The following is a 13,497-nucleotide window of genomic DNA, read 5'->3' as shown; positions in this document are numbered from 1 at the left end:
TTCCCAACACCACTTTTATGGAATTAATGCTTTTTTCCAAGTCTTCCTTTGCTGCCGTGGGCTGTGTAAGGCCTGAGGGAGCCAGTACCGGCTGCAAATGTTACTCAAAATGCCCTGTTTGCAGCTGAACCCAAGAGGAATGATCCACATCCCCAGGGACAGGGACCTATTTGTGAGGACTTTCTGAGCACTCTGAAGCTTCTGATTCAGCTTCTCACTCAGCACAGCTCCTCCTCCTGCTGCAGCCGAAACCTTGGCATTGTGGAAGAGTAAATGCCCCTCAGGCCCAGTGGGTTGGGAGACAGTTCTCTGCGCAGTAAGGCACCTGCCCACCCTGAAAGGTGTGCTGATATCACCTGGAAAGGCCCACCTTTGGTGGAGAAGCTTCATGACCAAGATTCTCCCCAAATTATTTCAGAAACCTGGTGTCTTTCAGTGATAAATGTTTTTGCAGAGGATGGATAGGTTCTGCTTAAGCAGTGTCCTCAGTCACATGTGGGAGCAATGTCACAGGCTGTGCCACCCAACCAAGCCCAGCAGGCTGGGAGGAGAGCCCGGGGGCAGCAGGAAGCTGAGAGAAGGCTCTGCTCTAGAACTGAGGGAGTTCCACCAGAAGCAAACAAAGATGGTAACTTGAAGAGATGCCCACTGTGCTCAAAGTTTGTCTGAGAAGACTAAGACAGGAGCTTTTCAAAACTCCCAGGAAATACCTGGGAAAAGGTTTTATGTATGTTGGTTGTGACTAGGTACAAAGCTCCTGCGGGAAAAGAGCCTCTGAAGCAGGCTGGCTGGCTGAAAGGGTCTTACTTCTTCCTAGAATAAAGATTACCACTGAAGTGCAATTTTAGTTTTTATTGTATAATGGGAAAATATTTTCCAGAACTCAAAACCAGTTTCAAAAATACAGATGTGTTGTGGAAACAGGAATGAGACATTTGGGGATTTCTCTCTACAAAAGATATTTCTAAATGTTTCTAAAGATGAAAAGTGAAGACAAAATGAGGTCACTTTTCCTGGATTCTAAAACTTCTTAGAAAATTTTTAACGAATATAGGAATTGAGAAGGAATATTTGGGGATGTCTCTCTACAGAAAAAATATTTTGAAATATTTCTACAAATTTCTAATTTCGAAACCTGAAAAACTAAGCAAATGGGGTTGCTTTTTCTCGGGAGCCCCATGCTGCTGCCTGCCCCCTGCGCTCCCCCAGCCCTCGGGACCCCGCCGCTGGTCACAGCAGCCCCTGCCTGGCTCCTGCCTGCCCACACCGTGGGCATCCACGGCTGCTCCTGGCCATGGAGCTCAGCCAGCGCTGCTGCTGGCTGGGCTTTGTTGCCGCTGCCACCCGGACACTGGGGTGACAGCTCCATCTCTTTATTGCAAGAGAAGAAGGGGCCATCAGATACTCCTGCAGAGGTGGGTCAATGTCTGTGTTGTTTAGAGGCCAGGACCAGGGGGCTCGGGGGCAGAGGAAAGGACATGTTGGACTCAGGAGGGGCTTGGAGGGTGCTGGGCTGCTCCTGGGGTCTCTAAAAGAACTCGGGAATGGGTTGGGATGGGACAGAGGAGGATCAAAAAAGAGATAAAGGCAGCTCAGGGATACGCATGGGCAGAGGAGGTGGCAGTTGTGAGGAATGAAATCGTGGGGATGAGAGCTCTTTTTCAGAGTAGTTATTGGTAGTTAATGTTAATGAAGTTGATAAGGTCTTAATTTGAAGTGTTGGTCTGTTGTTAAACATTGAATGTTAGAGTTCTAGGACTTGCCTTCAGTTGCCGTTGCTAACTGTTACTATTTCACCCTGTATTTGTATCTCTCCTTGTCATACTCTGTATTTGTACCCCTTGTTAGTCTTTTGTTAAACTTTGAATGTTAGTATTCTAAGACTTGCCTTTAGTTGCTGCTGTTCGATGTTGCTATTTTACCTTGTATTTGTATCTTTCCCTGTCATACTCTGTATTTGTTCCCCTTTCTGTCTCACCCGGGATTTGTATCCATTCCCCTCGGGAACCACTTCCCCTACTCCCCTGCTCCCAGGAGGACTTGCACCTGGACTGAATTCAAATGAGAGGCTGTGGGAACTCTATGAACCCTCTCAAAACAACGAACTAGCACACAGACTTTGACTTTAGCCCATCAGAACCACACTAAGTCACCCACTCTTGGCCAGAGCCAGATTCTGTCCTGTCACCATAATTTTGATAGTACCCAGCTTGGAAGATACCCCTCAGCTGCGAGCCAATATTTGCCTTCCTAAGGACCTTCATGAGGACAGAAGCCCCAGCTCTGCCGAGGGACAAAGCTGTGCTCCTCCTCCTCCTCAGTGTCGTCCAGTGGGAGCAGTGGCGGTGTGAGCGTCCCCTCGGGTTCCCCAGCCAGAGCTGTCTTTAATAAAGGCGTTTTTAAAGGAGCTGCTCTCCTGGCCCTATTTATCACAGCTTGGGGACTCCTCCAGGATAGCCACATCCGAAGAGGACCGAGGACGGGACGGCCGCCCACCCTATTGGGCCTCCAGGGAACAGCTGGCTACGCCGGACCTGGGAAGACAGCCTGGGACTGGCGACACAGAGGAGCGCCAGGACCTGGGAAGAACCGGTGGCGGGAGTTGGAGGCGAGCGAGTGGCGAGTGAGTGAGACGGGGGCCGGCAGCTCGGACCCCTGACGTCAGTGAGGGCCCCTAGGGCCGCATTTCTGGACTCCCCTGAGGGAGCCAGCTGGGCATGGGGGGAAGTGAGTGGAATCAGTGGTTGAGGCGCCTCCAAAAGGGGCAGGACGCCCCCTCCTGGTTAGAAGGGGTACAAGGGAGGGGCCAGAGGGACCCTCATTGGGACATAACCCCTAGCCTAGGGGTGCAAGGGAGGGGCCAGAGGGAGCCCCATTGGGACCTAACCCTAGACCCAGCCTAGGGGTACAAGGCAGGGGCCAGAGGGAGCCCATTGGGACCTAACCCCTGGGAAGTGAAAGGTCAAGCCCATGAGTGTGGGTGAGGTTCCCCTCCTTTTCCCAAGTATGTGAGTAAATTCCCCATACTTACCAGTGTGAAAGACAATGAGTGCTTGAGCAGTAAAAGAATATTAAGTGTTGTTTTGCCCGTCTGTAGTTTTTGTTCGGGTAAGGGCACCTTAAGATTTCAGTTAAGAACCAAATTAGAGTCAGTATGGGAAAGTGTTTGAGTAAAAGAAGAAGATTTGGAAGAGAAGATGAGAAAAAAGATAATATTCCCGCTGATAGTCCTCTTGGACAGATGCTAGATCAATGGGACACTCAGGAGGCCACAAAAGGCTTAGACAAAATAAAAATTATTCACTATTGTATGGAAGTCTGGCCTAAGTTAAACCTGCAGGGGGAGTGGCCGTGGTATGGGACAAGAGATCCATGGATGGGTTCCCAATAAATCAACACCTGAAAACCCAAGAATGTCCCAATCTTGAGCACTTAACATATGCTGCATGTTGGCAGAGGGATACCACTGGCAGTGAGGTTACAAAAATCTGTAAACTACAAAAACAGGAGGAAAAGAATGAGGGAAGAGAAGAGGTTAGTGTTAAGTGGGACCCAATTGATTACATTTCTCCTCCTCCATTCCCTCCTATTTACCCGGCAATGTCCCAGGCTGCTTGTTGCCAAATGAGGACTTTGTTGGGGATGAGCCATTTGTCATGGGTGAGGGGAGACTCGGACACTCAATATGAGTGATAAGCAAGTTCCGTTTATTGAAGAGAGCATCAGACACTTATACACCAAATAATAAGCTTATGAATATTCTGTAAGCCAAGCAATCTATTGGTTAAACTATACCATCAACTCTTCCTCATTCCTTTGGGCCTACATTCCCTATTTCCCACGTCTCTCTGTCTACTTGTTATCATACCCAGCTAGGCCCAAGGACACGCTATCTTGCAGGTGCAAAAACTCAAACTAGCTGTGTTCGGTACTTTCCCAGCTCCTGGTCGGCTAACAAGCGAATGTCTACGTGACCTCTGTCATGTAGCCATTTCTCCACAATTCCCCTGTTTTCTTGTTGCACAAGCAAGGTTTGATGGGCTAACTGTGTCACACTCTTTGCAACACAAGAATAGGCAATTCTAACAACTATTACATTACAAGCAGTCTTCTCAGCTAGCAAGGTTTCTCTCTTACAAGGGATCTAAGCCAGGGAGACAAACCGAAAAGGCTATCACTATTTATAGGATATGCTATATGACAGATACAAAAAGGATTTTATGTGCTACAAGGCTCAAATAAAACTCAGGTGTGCTAATACAACCTACAAAAATAAGCTAAAGGAGCAACATGTGCGCGGGTTTCATCTGCGTCGATTGTCTGGTAAGTTTGCTTTCCATCTTCAAACAGCAGATATACTTCAAATAGGAATGGCTCTACTCACAAATGCTTCTGATTGTCTCTTTTAACTAAACTTTCTCTGATGTTCACGACAACACCTTGCACACAAGTCATAAAATAAACGCCTATCATAAAAGCATAAATCTATCTAACATCACTTAAACTTAATAGGACTTAGACTTAAAATACTTAAACTTAAAATATTTAAACTTAACAGAACTTAGCATCACTTAAACTTATCTTTACTTAAACTTAAAAATTAATCTCAACAAACTTTAACTTAGCAGAACTTAAATTTAACAGACCTTAACCTTAACAGAAAAACTTAACAGATTTTCAAATCAACAGAACTTACATATAAAATCACTTAAATTTAGCAGAACTTAACTTTAACAGAACTTAACTGACTTTATATTCTACATAACTTAAACCTAATATAATTTAAATGTAACAGAATCTAACTTCATTTAAACTTAATAACACTTTAACTTAACAGAAATGAAACTGAAAAAAATTTAACGTTAACAGTATTAAACATTTAATGACACTTAATAGACAATTAAACTACTTAGCAATGGATAGAACTTACTATAGAAATATAATATAGCATTTACTATAACTTACTTACAGGCCTGACTCTAAAATACTAAGCTAAAACAACTTTCTTCATGTGTTTGCTACAGCATTTTTACACTTGAATGCACCTAAACATAAGGAGTTTGTTCAAGGTATACCTGTGGAAAAATTCTTTTGAATTCAGTGCTTGCTTTTACATGTACCACATCCAATCAAAGCTCAAAGAATTCAAAAAGCACACTTATTACATCTTACTTATACAATCGCTTTAACACATCTTTAACATTTTTAAATTTTTCAAAATACAATCTCAGAGTTTGATGTTCCACGAACTGAGTTATCTGGGCTTCTGATGTTTAAAGTCTATTAATGTTAATACAGGTGATTTTAAGACAGCATAATGGATGCTAAGCTAAATTGGCTGAAATCTGGCTCAAAGCATTCACCACGCTGATTTCTCTTTCACAGTCTCTGCCAGGAAGAACAAAAAATCTTTTTAACTTAGGTGAGGAGCGTCTTGAAAGTAATGCTCTTCGGTGTAGCTTATTTATTATCACTGGTTTCTTAATTGCAGTAGGGATCTTTTCTTTTGTTGACAAGAGTCACATTTATTACGGCTATTAGGTCTAAAACTGAAGCTTCTGCCGGCCGCGGGGCGGAGGTGGGAAAGTAGTCACGCTTGGAAGGCCCTGGGATCGGGCTGCTGCTGCTCGTGTTTCTGTGGTGCAGTGGGTTAACGGAGCTGCTGCTGGACGCAGCGCAGCATTTCGGCGGCGCAAGTCGTGGCCCCACGGCGGGGGCCCCCCCCCAGCACTGCGCCCTCTTTGCGTCGTCGCCGCTTCAGGCTGCCAGCAGGGCACGGCGGGCCCCCCATGGGCTGCCCGCCTGCCGCTGAGTTCCGCGCACCCAGCCTGGCCGGTGCGCACCGCACCGCACCGCAGGCACGGCACCACCCGCCTCGCTCGGGCTCCATGGCTGTTCTTATTGTTGCTCGCCGAGCGCCGGCTGGCCGCACCGAGTTTTGCGCGCCGGAGACACTGTCCATGGCAGCGCCAGCTGAGCTGCGCAGCTATACTTGGAGTTTGTTAAGGTACAGTTTGTTTAAGTTGCCAAGTCGAAACTAAAGCCCCCACCGGCTGCGGGGCGGAGGGAGAAGCGCTCGCGCTGGAAAAGCGCTCTGGTCTTGCGCCGCTTGTGTCGGAGCGGGCGAACCCCCCGCGCTGGGCTTCTTGTTTCGCGAGACTCGCCGGCAGGCTGACTCACTGCATGCGCCGCACCCAGCACTGCACCTCAGGTGGCCCAGGTCGCTCCCCCCGCGGTGGCTCCGCTCCCCCCGCGGCAGCAGCCGCTACCGCCGCTGCAGCGCAGCATCTCAGGCGAGCCGCCCGCCGCGGCTGCTCCCCATGGCGCAGCACCCATGCCGAGTTCGGAGTGGCACAGCCCTGCAGGCGCCCCGAGCCGCAGTTGCTGCCGCCATCGCAGCTGGGTCGCTGGCCCACTGTGCGTATACTTGCAGCGCCAGCACCACAACGCACGTTTTTTCAAGTCTATATGCAGCAATCTCTGGAATTCTCTTCCCAAGTCGACAGCCTAAAGTCCCCACTTTTCTAAAAAGCAAATCTATACCCTGTAATCCTCGTTTCTCTAAAAAGCATCTAAAAAGGTGATTAGCCGCTTGCCTTTCCATTACCTTCTAACCTGATAGTCAGCGCTGCTGCAGCCCTTTGCAAAACGTTGACGGCATTCAATCAGCTGGGCTCTCCTGTGAGGTCGCCAGGCATTCAGTCAGCTGGACTCTCCTGTGAGGTCGCCAGGGCACTGAAGCGCGCCCTTTCGCCTTTTTACTCCTCTGTAGGGTCACCTAAGGCAGGGCCCACTTTTTGTGCCTCCCGGGCTGCGTTGGGACTGACACCCAAATACTGCACCGACCATGGCTCACAGTCCCAAATCTTCTGTAAAGTCCGTAGGGTCTGTAGGGTCTCTAGAGTCTGTAGGGTCCATAGGGTTGCTGTTCGGGCACCATTTGTTGCAGAATGAGGCCTTTGTCGGGGATGAGCCGATTGTCGGTGAGGGGAGACTCGGACCCTCAATATGAGTGATAAGCAAGTTCCGTTTATTGAAGAGAGCATCAGACACTTATACACCAAATAATAAGCTTATGAATATTCTGTAAGCCAAGCAATCTATTGGTTAAACTATACCATCAACTCTTCCTCATTCGTTTGGGCCTACATTCTCTATTTTCCACATCTCTCTGTCCACTTGTTATCATACCCAGCTAGGCCCAAGGACCTGGGGCACCATCTTGCAGGTGCAAAACTCAAACTAGCTGTGTTCAGTACTTTCCCAGCTCCTGGTCGGCTAACAAGCGAATGTCTACGTGACGTCTGTCATGTAGCCATTTCTCCACACTTACCAGTGAGCATTTTCAGTTCTGCCACCCATGTTTAGAGCAAGTTTTCTGTGACTCACTGCACCAGGTCAGTTCAAAGAAGAGCATTAGGAAGTATCCAACTGTATTTTCTCTTCTTTCTTCTGTGTACATGCTGCTTTTTTGAGCACTCTGGCTTTCTGAGCTCCCTCACATGTCTTGATCCTTTTCTGGATAACCAGAGGGATATCAGGATTAAATCCTGTCTCAGCTCTGAGGTCTGGCTTTTGAAGAGCCCCAGTCATCCTCTCCTACTCATCTCATCCTGGTCTTGGTGGAAATATTATGCCTTCATGGGATTGTTATTCATCTTTGGGGCATTCTGGCACTGCTGTTCAGTGAAAGATTTTGAGACTTTGAAAGGTTTCCTGGTGTGGCAATGACAATCCTCAATCCTAATGCTTGATGGGGGTTGCAGTTGCCTGAGTTGTGAAACCTCCTGAAAAACATTGTTTGTTCTTTTCTCCTTGACTTTTCCTTGACTTTTTCCATCAACAGATTAGGAGGTTTGGGGATATCTTTTCAAAGTGAATTTCAATTAATCTCCTGTCTGGCATTTCAAAGGGGAAAAGTGGTTTGGTTTTTTTAAACCAGCACCTGCTTACCATCCAATTAGCTAACTGCCTTTAATTAACCATAATACATTCCAGGAGAGCAAAATAACAAGGGAACAAAATCAAGTGGTGACGACTCTGTGACTGAACCTCGGCTTCCCCTTTCTCAGGTGCAGGATTCTGGGTAACCCTTTGCTGGCCACTTTGAGCTCTGCCATGCAGTGCCTTGGGTTTCTGGGGAGGGAAAAGCATCCAGTCCCTCACCTCCAGGTTCACATCTGCAAATCCAGAGGCCAGTGGATATTTCTGTCCATGGGATTTGCACACTTGATGCCCCACAGGATTCTGGTTGTGAGCTTTCCTCAAAAACATGGTGAGATAAGGTGTGCAGGACTCATTTCTTCAGAAGGGCAGGAGAGACCTCTGAAGGCCTCCCCTAAAGGGCCTCCTTACCCAGCAGTCTGACACAGATTTGCTTCTGAAGAGCTTTGTAATTTGTCCTTACTATGTTCTGTGTGTGATTTAATGAAAGCCTTTTTCTCTACTGTAATTGAGCTCTTAATCTCATCTGAAAAGCAGAGCACAACCTCTTCAGAGATGGCGTTTGAGTAACAGCCTCTTTGTGTTTCCTCTGCTGTGGTGCTGCTCATGGAGTTGCTCACTCCTGATTTAAGAACAAAAAATAAACAGATTTCTCTGAGTCAAAAATACATCAGTGATGCCACATAGAGTAGGTTTGAATAAAAAACTCTTTTTTCTATTGGGCAAGAGATCTTCCAAGCAAGATCTTGCCTGGTTCTGCAAAGAATATGATGGAGTGAGTTTTCCTTAGTGAGCCCCTGAGGCTTCATGCAGGTGATGCTCAGAAAATGGCACATGGGCATGGCAGCTGTCAGCAAAACAATTGGCTCTGGGCAGGTAAAAGTTGGCAGCAGATAAGAGTGGAAAGTCAAAACAACTTGCTGAAAAACTTGTAAGAGGAATAATGACTTCAGTGAAAATCCCTCATCTTAAAGCTTCAAAACACATTTTTACAAAAATCCACAAAGGTGTCCTGATTTTGATCAGTCTGATCTTCCTAAATAGCATTTTACAATCAGAATTAGGAGTTGAGAGACACTAAAGGAGGCTCAGCAGAGGATTTTTCATTGTGACCTTCGAATATCTTTTTTACTGTGCTGTAGTTTGGAAGGAGGCCCCAAGCTCCAGCTGCAGCCTGGGGAGATCCTGTTGACCTAAACACTCCCCAAAGCTGCTGTGGGGCTGACCCAGAACCAGAATCTGTATGGAACTGGGTAAAATACTTCCCACTAGAAAACACTTGCAGCTTGATGGTGATCCACCATTCCCAGTTCAGACCACAGGCAGTGCCAGTAGTGACCAGTTTGCTGCCTGCTCTGTGCAGAGCTGGTGGCTGTGAGTGGCAGAGCTGTGGGGTGAACAGGCTGGTGGCTTTTTGGGGCACACAGAGCCTTCCATATCTATTGAAGTGAAGGGAGAAACGACCATCCTGGTAATGCATCGAACTCCGATTTATTGATCAATCAATCACCTTAAATAACAGTGTTAACAAACTTCATGCATATTCTGTAAACCAGATTCATGATAGGCTAACAGAGAAAACTCTAACCACTCCTTTTGTTTTAGAATACCTACAATTGTTTATTAAAAACAGAACCAGTGTTCCCAAAACTTCTACATCTGTTCCCAGGGTGCCAGTCTTTCCCAGACATAGTGTTCTGCTTGTTATGGGAAGACTGTCTGAGAACTTCATTGTTTATAAAGAGAGTCTAATTGTTTATAGAAATCAGAAGGCTGAGAACTGCTTTACTTTTCCCTTATACTTTTCTCTCAATTGTATGTCTCATGGCCTTTTTCTTTAAGTCATTCTCCGACACACATCTACTGCTTTGTCCACACTAGAGAGTGGATTTTCCTAGAGAAATACCTGCAGAGTGGGAAGGATGAAGAGCAAATCATTCCCTGCCAGTGGATGCTGTGCTTGTTGCAAACACGAGTTACATCTGGTAGGAGTCCTTGCTGTCAACCCTCAGGGATTCCAGGCTGAGATCAGCTCAGCTCTGTCATTTGCCAGGGGAGTGAGGATCAGACTCCACCACACCTCCAGAGCTGGGGATGAGTGGGTTGAACCACATCCAGAGCCAGGATGAGGAATGGGCTGTGTTTTGTCTTGCCATGCACAGCAGATATCCTAATTTAAAGCTGTGCTGTCTTCCCAGATTCTGCTTCTTCCTCTGAGAAGACCCATCCATTTTGATCCTGCTCCTTTCCACCCATCCCTCTAAAGATCTCCATTACTGGAGTAATTGGCACTATTGGATCAACTTTTGATGTGATGAGCAGTGGATTTTTGTAGTCAACATGCCAATTTAAAGTGCCACAAATAAAAGATCAATTACTTCTTTCCTGGAGAAGAAATTAAGGTAAAATCTTTCAATGTAATGGGCTGAGTTTACAAAGCGAAAGAGGTAGAAGATTTAAATGAGACTTTCTCCTGAGAGGATGTGTTTTTAATGTAAAAGTAACAAAAACAACCCAAACAGTGAGAGAGCATCACTTGAGCTGCACCTCTGTCAGTAAGGGATGGATCCCTCCTGCTCTTTCTCCTGCCTGGGGCACCTGTGTGGGGCTGGTTGTTCCTGTCATTTACCTTTTGATTGGACAACCATTTCTTAGAAAACAGTTGGCTCTTCAGACTCTCCTGGGCATTCAAGTGAGTCCAGGAGATGTGGGGGTGAGCTGATAAGTGGGTTTGGATGGTCCTGGCTGTTAGGTGTTGCTGTGTTTCCTGATGCTGGTCTCCAAAGCAATCCCTGGCACGCTGCTTTTGTGGAAGGCAGAACAGCTCTGTGCTTGAAATTACCTGTTCTGGGGAAATGCAATGAATTTTCTGCTAGGAACTGCATGTAAGCAGAGATGGAGCCTGAATTAGGGATCTGCCCTTGTGGGGATCCCTTACACTGACACAAAGCTCTCTGTGCCTCTCCAGAGGGCTGTCACCCTACAGAAACATGTCACTTCAGGGCAGGGAGGGGGATTTGACATCACAAAACATCGGGGAAAAAATATCGAGGCAAATTCTCCTTTTCTGGTCAGGAAAACCAGGGTGTGTGCCTGCTGTGTTCCACAAGCAGCAAATCAATTGCTGAGAGATTTCTGCTGGGAGATTTGTGCTTTATGAAATTCCTGCCAGTGGCAGAGGGCTGGGGAGCTGGAAAGGATAGCGCTGTCTTCCTCCCCTCGGCTGCTTTAATTGTTTGTAATGATTTAATAAGCAGCACTATTCTTCCATGCAGCAAACACAGGTGGCATTTTATTACCTTTATTAGGGTCCCTGTTTGGAATTTCTTTGCTGTATTTCCTTCTTTGCAGGCTTGGTCCAAAACTTGGAGAGGTCAGTGTAAGAACTGGACTTTGTGCTGTCAATATTCTGAGTGTTGAGCTAGCACCAAATCCATGCAATTTTATGGGAAAGAAATATTAAGGACAAATGATATGATTTAAACAAGGAAATTCTCTTGGCTTTGGCATTTTATGTGCACACCAGGAGTGAAAGAGCAAAGCAGGTACAAGCTCCCAGTACTTGCAGAAGAATAAATGGAAATAACTTCCTCTTTAGGCTGTGAATCAGGAGAAAATGTATACTCATCAGAAGGGTGTTGAAGTGGAGCAGCTGCCTAGTGACAGCAGACAGATGGAGAAGGGAAACCCCAAATTAAAGACTTTTAATGTGGAGTTTTTTGGATGTTGGGGTCTTTAGAAGCAGATTTTGTGAGTCCCATGGGCAATGGAGGTGACTTCCCAGGGGAGCATCCCTGTCCCATGCCTGGGATCTGCTGCCCTGGTCCCACAGAGTGATTTGGGTTGTACCTGATGGCTCAGCAGAGCTTGGGGAAATGCCTCAGTGTTGGTTGGATTTGAATGGCATTTGGGTCAAATCGAGTTTCTCCTCTGAGGGATGGAGTCTTGAACTCTCACAGGTTTTGCTTGAGTATTTTTTAATCTGTCCCCCACCCCAAAACCCCCTAGCAGATCCCCTGCTCCTGCCACTCTGTGTCTCCCACAGCTGAGATCCTCAGAGCTTTTCCCTTACACTAAAAGAACTGGAAATCGGCTGGGTTTTGTTGCCTCTTGGCAACAAAATTGTCTCCTATTGTGCAGCTCAGGGAGAAAAAAACCTCTTCCTCCCTTCAGTCTGCTGCAACAGTGTTTTGTTCCTCTTTGTGAAGAACCAGGAAGAAACACTTCTTTTTAAGATGAGGGAGCCCAATTCAATTCCCTTATCATTTTGAGCAAAATAACCCAGTTATTTATGTTGAAAGTCACTCCAAAATTTTGAAGAGATCTTTTTAGAAAATATTTCTCTGGGTGACTGATTATGAGTGGGTATGGGAAGAATCTCTTTGCATTGAACCACTCAAAGCAGTAATTTCTTCCCAAAGAGTAGATGTAATTACATTTTTTGGGTGCAAAAATAAGTAGTAGTGGACCAAAGGAGCTTCAAGCTGATCTCTGTTTGCTGCCAATGACTGAATTAAATGCACAGGGTTCCTATCAGCTCTGCCAGACAAAACGTTGTATTTGGGTTATTGGGGGTTTTGTCAGAAATCTTTGTAGCATGAATAGTTCATGGACTTATCTCTGCTGGCTTCAGCCATTCCTGCTGTCCATCATATCTTGCTATTATAAGGCAGCTCTTTTCATATGTTGTCTTAATTCAGATATCTGAGCCTTTTTCTACTTCTAGTCCCACTTTTCAGTAGGACAAACATTTTCACATTATCTGTGAGTGTATTCAGTGGTGGCCACACAAGTGAAGGCAAGGAGCTGGCAGGTGATAATTTATGAAACTTTCTATAATGGGAAAAAACTCAGCATTCAATTTCCATCTCCTTAGAAATCTCTATTTCTTTTCTTGTCTCTTGTGCTCTTTGTGGCTGGTATGAGTTTAGTGCTTGGAAATGCAATTATATGGATTCCAATTCTTTTGAGAGAGACTAATCTTGTACACAAAGCCAAATAAATTTAACTTTTCAGTATTAAAGCAGTTTGACATCCAGGTTGGGGACCTAGCAGTGGTTAGTGCCTGGCCAGCCTCAGAACACAGAGTTTGTCTGATTTAGGTGAAATTTCATTCATTGGAGACAAAGTAAAATTGCCTCTTATTTGCTCAGCACTAAAAATCCATCTGAAGCTGATTGCCAAGTGATGGGATTAACTCCTGCAATGGCACCATGAAATGAGAGATGGAGAGAAGAATATTAAAAAATGGCATTTCCAACCATGTGCAGGCCCTGATGTCCTGCTGTTGGCTTGGTGCTGTCAAAGGGGCTGATTTTGATGGTTTTAGAGGCACTAACCTGGGCAGTGAAATGCACCTCAGGCAGCAATTGCTTCTCTGGTGTCTGCAAGTGCCTTTATCTCCCTTCGTGCTCCTCAGAACTGAAATCCTGCACAGACCGAGTGAATCTGAGGCTTTGGGAAGGCCCAGTGGTGACAGATTTTGGTGAGATTTGAGTCAGGAGGTGGAAGCAGCAGCTGAAGGGGCTGTAATCTTCATCCTTGGGCTCTCCT

Source organism: Melozone crissalis, unplaced genomic scaffold (genome assembly GCF_028551555.1).
Source record: "Melozone crissalis strain CALT ecotype California unplaced genomic scaffold, PUWL_Pcris_2 ptg000139l_1, whole genome shotgun sequence".
In the NCBI taxonomy this organism is placed as follows: Eukaryota; Metazoa; Chordata; class Aves; order Passeriformes; family Passerellidae; genus Melozone; species Melozone crissalis.
The sequence above is the reverse complement of the archived record's forward strand: the minus strand, read 5'-3'. Positions refer to the sequence as shown.